Source organism: Oncorhynchus keta, chromosome 35 (genome assembly GCF_023373465.1).
Source record: "Oncorhynchus keta strain PuntledgeMale-10-30-2019 chromosome 35, Oket_V2, whole genome shotgun sequence".
Taxonomy (NCBI): Eukaryota; Metazoa; Chordata; class Actinopteri; order Salmoniformes; family Salmonidae; genus Oncorhynchus; species Oncorhynchus keta.
The window spans coordinates 57,946,701-57,952,758 of record NC_068455.1 but is presented as its reverse complement, the minus strand read 5'-3'; positions in this window follow the sequence as shown (position 1 = coordinate 57,952,758).

Here is a 6,058-nt window from a genome sequence, read left to right as displayed (position 1 = left end):
ATCCTAGGCCAGAAAGAAAACTCGGCTCCATCTTTCATTGAGCCAGATGGCTTGTTCATAACAACACCCTTTGATATTGCCAACCACTTTTATAACTTTTTTGTTAACAAGATTAGCAAACTTAGGTATGAAATGCAAACAACAAATGTTGAGCCTTCATATTCATGCATAATGGACCAAATAATGAAAGACAAGCACTGTAGTTTTGAGTCCACAAAGTGGGTGTGGAAGAGGTATTATTTTTTGCTAACCAGTGGACAAACCACCTGGTACCGACAACATGGATGGTAAATTCCTGAGGTTGGTAGCGGAATACATTGTGCCTCCTGTTTGCCACATCTTCAATTTAAGCCTAGAAGATGGCCTCCTCAGACATGAAGGGCACACACCATCATTCTGCAACCCAAGAATATCAGAGCACCCTTTAATGGTACAGACAGACGATCAATTAGCCTGTTACAAGTGCTTGGCAAACTTTTGGAAAACATTTTGTTTGATCAAACACTAATTTATTTGACAGAAAACAAATTAACAACAGACTTTCATCATGCTTATAGGGAGGGGCACTCAACATGCTCGGCACTGACACAAATGACTGATGTTTGGCTGAAAGAAATTAATAGTAAGAAGATTGTGGGAGCTGTTTTGTTAGACTTCCATGCAGCTTTTGATGTAATTGATCATAAAACGATTTTCATCCTCTGCCTTATTATGGATTGAGAGTTTCCTGTCTAATAGAACACAGAGGTTTTCGGTAATGGAAGCCTCTCTCATGCAAGTGTGGAGTGTGGTGTGCCGCAGGGCAGTCGGCTAGGGCTATTAATGATTGTTTTCTGGGTTTTTTTCTGTTTCTGTTTTTTTTTCGCTCAAAGTTGAGGAGAAATTGACTGCATCACTATTCGTCTTTGTGCGAGGTATTGATGTGTTGAAGGTACCAAAATGTATGTTGAAGCAGTTGGCACACAGTTCGGACAACTCATCGGTACAGCACAAGTCATGCAACCAGAGGTGTCTTCACAGTCCCCAGGTCCAGAACAGAACAGAGGCTGGGAAACGCACAGTATTAAATAGAGCCATGACTACATGGAACTCTCTGCCATCCCAAGTAACTCAAGCTAGCAATAAAAACAGTTTAAAAAAACATAAAAGAACACTATACTGCACAAAGGGGACTGTGAAGAGACAGCCATTTAAAATATATTGTATTGTAATTTGTACTGTACTATGCATTAGACCTAGATGTTGTGTATATGTACTTATATGTCGGCTGTGTGTGTTGTTTGAAATTTATGTATTTCAGTCCTTGACTAATAATATTCTGTACCATGACATGTTTCATGTGGACCCCAGGAAAAGTAGCAGATGCTTTTGCAGCGGCTAATGGGTATCCTAATACATACCAAATACCATGCACAAAGTGTTGGCTGGAGTGGTGTAAAACTGGCCGCTGTTGGACTCTGGAGCAGTGGAAACACGTTCTTTGGAGTAATGAATCACGCTTTCACCATCTGGCAAATGACAGGACAACGCTACCTGCCCCAATGTATAGTGCCAACTGTAAAGTTTGGTGGAGGATGAATAACGATCTGGGGCTGTTTTTCATGGTTTGGGAAATCTTAACGCTACAGCAGACAATGACATTCTAGACAATTCTGTGCTTCCAACTTTGTGATAAAATTACATTACTGTTTCAGTATGACAATGCCCCCGTGCACAAAGTGACGTCCATTCAGAAATGGTTTGTCGAGATCGATGTGGAAGAACTTGACTACCCTGTACAGAGCCCTGACCTCAACCCCATTGAACACCTTTGGGATGAGTCGATCATCTTTGGGATGAATTGGAATGCCGACTGCAAACCAGGCCTTATCGCACAAAATAATGCCCGACTTCACTAATGCTCTTGTGTCTGAATGGAAGCAAGTCCTCGTAGCAATGCTCCAACTTCTAGTGGAAAGCCTTCCCAGAAGAGTGGAGGCTGTTATAGCAGTAAAGGGGGGACAAACTATGTATTAATGCACATGATTTTGGAATGAGATGTTTGACAAGCAGGTGTCCAGATACTTTTGGTCATCTAGTGGAGCTTTCCGTAGTGCGGCAGGTAGCCCAGCGGTTAAGAACTTTGGGCCAGTAAGCATCACCACCAATCAGCCTTTGGGGTTTTAGGCTGGGTTTTTGTATAAGCACTTTTTGGAGTATTTACTGTCCAAACAGCAAGTTACAAGTGACCAAATTGGACTTCTGTGTATTCAGATAGCAGTAATTTGCTGACATGACTACGCTAGTTGTCATAGTAACAAAGGGTGTGTGCACGGTGGTGTAGGCTGATGGGTGGTGGTGCTCATGCTTCCTATCACTCACAAGTTATATAGCAAGCTAATGTTACAACAGTGCCTGCCATGGACCTTTCCCAGTTTCTTTGAATGTTCAAAATCTTTCAAAATGAGTCCTTTTTGACTAGTCACAGCAGACAACTAGCTATCACTTACTAGGGAGAATTCTCTGACTTGGCCCTTTTAATAATAGTCTTTTCTGTCCTTCACTTCGCCTGACTGCAGCGCTGGAACAATGTGTCTACTTGAGAAATAGCAGACATGTAGACATCCGAATCATTGACACCTAAGTAACATTACGGATTGAGGACATGTATATAAAAAGAAAAGAAGCTGTACAGTAGGCCGATAGGACTGGAATTAAGAGAGGTCCTTGGTACCCCAGTGGTTATAGTCTATTATTTTCTAAACAGGAAAATTATACTTTCTCCCATAAAAGTATGCTCTAGTCTGCTCGTTTGTCTCAGTAGTCTGGCAGGATGCAATCTTTCCTCCCGAATGTTGACCTTTATGTCTCCTAAAGGAAATTTCACTGATTGTAAGTTCATGTCAATTATTGCCATCTTTTATTTCCCATTTTCTAATCCAATGTTGACCTCCTTTTGTGCAACTAGTGCAGTGGAGGATTTGGGTATAGGCGACAAGGGCAGCCGCCCAGGGCGGAATCTTGCCGGGGGGGCATGGGGTGCCCGCATAATTTTGGGGGAATTGGTGACATTTTGTGCGAGCGGTTTTCTATCGCTCATCTGCACGTCACGTCAATGATATCATGTCACCGTGTGCGACTGTGGGTCAATTAACCTTGTCGGAGTGGGCACCCTGATTCAAGTTTGTGAGCTACTGCCTGGGAAGGTCTCCCACTCAGAAATACGAGATGGGGAGGGGGTAGGTTGACCTCAATTCTCCCCACTGGAAGCCCGAGGTAGGGGGAGCGGGGGAATCTATCAAATAGCGCACCTCTAACTTTGTACAGTACTAATGCAATTAGTCAAATCAGTCACACTATGAAATGCTACCAAATAAACCACAATTCATTCATAATACTGCGAACATATAGTTTCACAGACATATTGTTGCATTTTTTTATGGTTTGTGCGAAATCATTAAGAATAATATAAAACCAGTCTGCCCACCACCAAGTGGAATTCGTTTAGTCTTGACTCTTGGTCAACAGTGTTGGGGGATGGGTAATGTATTAATGCTGGAGTGCCAAATCAAATATTTTCTATTTGTCTTTGTTACTTCTCTTTGATATTTATGAGTCGTATATTTGTATATTTATATAGTTTTAAATGTTTTGATTATGTATTTGTGTTGTTTTATATTGGGGGGTTGCCCAGGGAGACGTACAAGCTAAAACCGCCACTGACCTAGTGTTAATTCTTCTCCTCTGATTTAGCTTTTTCAATTTGAGTTTCACCTGAGAAAATTGCATAGCTTGAACCCTCGCTTTTAATACCATTGAGACAAGGCTAAATTAACTGCTGATGAAATGGAGTGCAGAGGGGTCAGGAACCAGGTGTGAATATAGCAGAATTATTGATATAGCGTTTTTGCCAATTCAGTGCTCTTTGCTTTAATGGGAAATCTGTGCCTGAGTGGTCCAGGGATTTTTGGTTAATGGAGTACCTAGTCTTCATCCAGCAGCACACAGCTTCTAAGTGTTAGTCTTCCATTAGGAATTATTGCCACACTGAAACAACTGCTCCGGGGCAAATGTAATATTATTTTTCATATCAGCAGTCCAGGCGCACAGGGAAATCAATGGAGCACAGCCTGATATTAGTTGTGTATAGGTTTTGCAGTTATGAAATATGCCTACTTAAAGCCTACCTATATAGAGAGAGAGCCTGCACTGGGGAACAATGAAGAGACTCAAAGGGCTGGGAAATAACTTCCATTTGGATACACTACATGACCAAAAATATGTGGACACCCGCTCTTCGAAAATATCATTCCAAAATCATGGGCATTAATATAGAGTTGATCCCACCTTTGCTGCTATAACAGCCTCCACTCTTCTGGGAAGGCTTTCCGCTAGATGTTGGAACATTGATACGGGGACTTGCTTCCATTCAGACACAAGAGCATTCGTGAGGTCGGGCACAGATGTTGGGCGATTAGGCCTGGCTCGCAGTCGGCGCGCCAATTCACCCCAAAAGTGTCTGATGGGGTTGAGGTCAGAGCGCTGTGCAGGCCAGTCAAGTTCTTCCACACCGATCTCGACAAACTATTTCGATATGGACCTCACTTTGTGCACGGGGTGGGGTCATTGTCAAGCTGAAACAGTAATGGGCCTTCCCCAAACTGTTGCCACAAAGTTGGAAGCACAGAATCATCTAGAATGTCATTGTATGCTGTACCGTTAAGACATCCTTTCACTGGAACTAAGGGGCCTAGCCCGAACCATGAAAAGTAGTGTTGTCCTGTCATCCGCCAAACCAAGATTTGTCCGTCGGACTGCTAGATGGTGAAATGTAATTCATTACTCCAGAGAATGAATTTGACAACGATGGCAACGACTTTACACCACTCCAACGCTTGACATTGTGCATGGTGATCTTAGGTTTATGTGCGGCTGCTCGGCCATGGAAACGCATTTCACGAAGCTCCCGACGAACAGTTCTTCTGCTGAAGTTGCTTCCTGAGGCAGTTTGGAACACGGGAGTGAGTGAGTGTTGCAACCGAGGACAGACGATTTTTACACGACTCAGCACTCGGCGGTCCTGTTCTGTGAGCTTGTGTGGCCTACCACTTTGTGGCTGAGCCCTTGTTGCTCCTAGACGTTTCCAATTCAAAATAACAGCACTTACAGTTGACTGGGGCAGCTCTAGCAGAGCAGAAATTGGACAAACTTACGGTGCCACGTTGAAAGTCACTGAGCGTTTCATTAAGGTCATTCTACTGCCTTTGTTCGTCTATGGAGATTGCATGCCTGTGTGCTTGATTTTATAAACCTGTCAGCAACGGGTGAGCTGAAATAGGCAACTCCACTCATTTGAAGGGGTTTCCAAATACTTTTGTATACAGTTGAAGTCGGAAGTTTACATACACCTTAACCAAATACTTATAAACTCAGTTTTTCACAATTCCTGAGATTTAATCCCAGTAACAATTCCACGTCTTAGGTCAGTTGCAAGCACCACTTTATTTTAAGAATGTGAAATGTCAGAATAATAGTAGAGAGAATGATCTATTTCAGCTTTTATTTCTTTCTTTCATCACATTCCTAGTGGGTCAGAAGTTTATAGACACTCAAATTAGTATTTGGTATCATTGCCTTTAAATTGTTTAACTTGTGTCAACACATTTCGGGTAGCCTTCCACAAGCTTCCGACAATAAGTTAGGTGAATTTTGGCCCATTCCTCCTGACAGAGCTGTTGCAACCGAGTCAGGTTTGTAGGCCTCCTTGCTTGCACACGCTTTTTCAGTTCTGCACACAAATTTTCTATAGGATTGAGGTCAGTGCTTCGTGATGGCCACTCCAATACCTTGACTTTGTTGTCCTTACGCCATTTGCCACAACTTTGGAAGTGTGCTTGGGGTCATTGTCCATTTGGAAGACCAATTTGCGACCAAGCTTGAACTTCCTGACTGATGTCTGAGATGTTGCGTCAATATATCCACATAATTTTCCTCCCCTCATGATGCCATCTATTTTGTGAAGTGCACCAGTCCCTCCTGCAGCAAAACACCCCCACAACATGATGCTGCCATCCCCGTG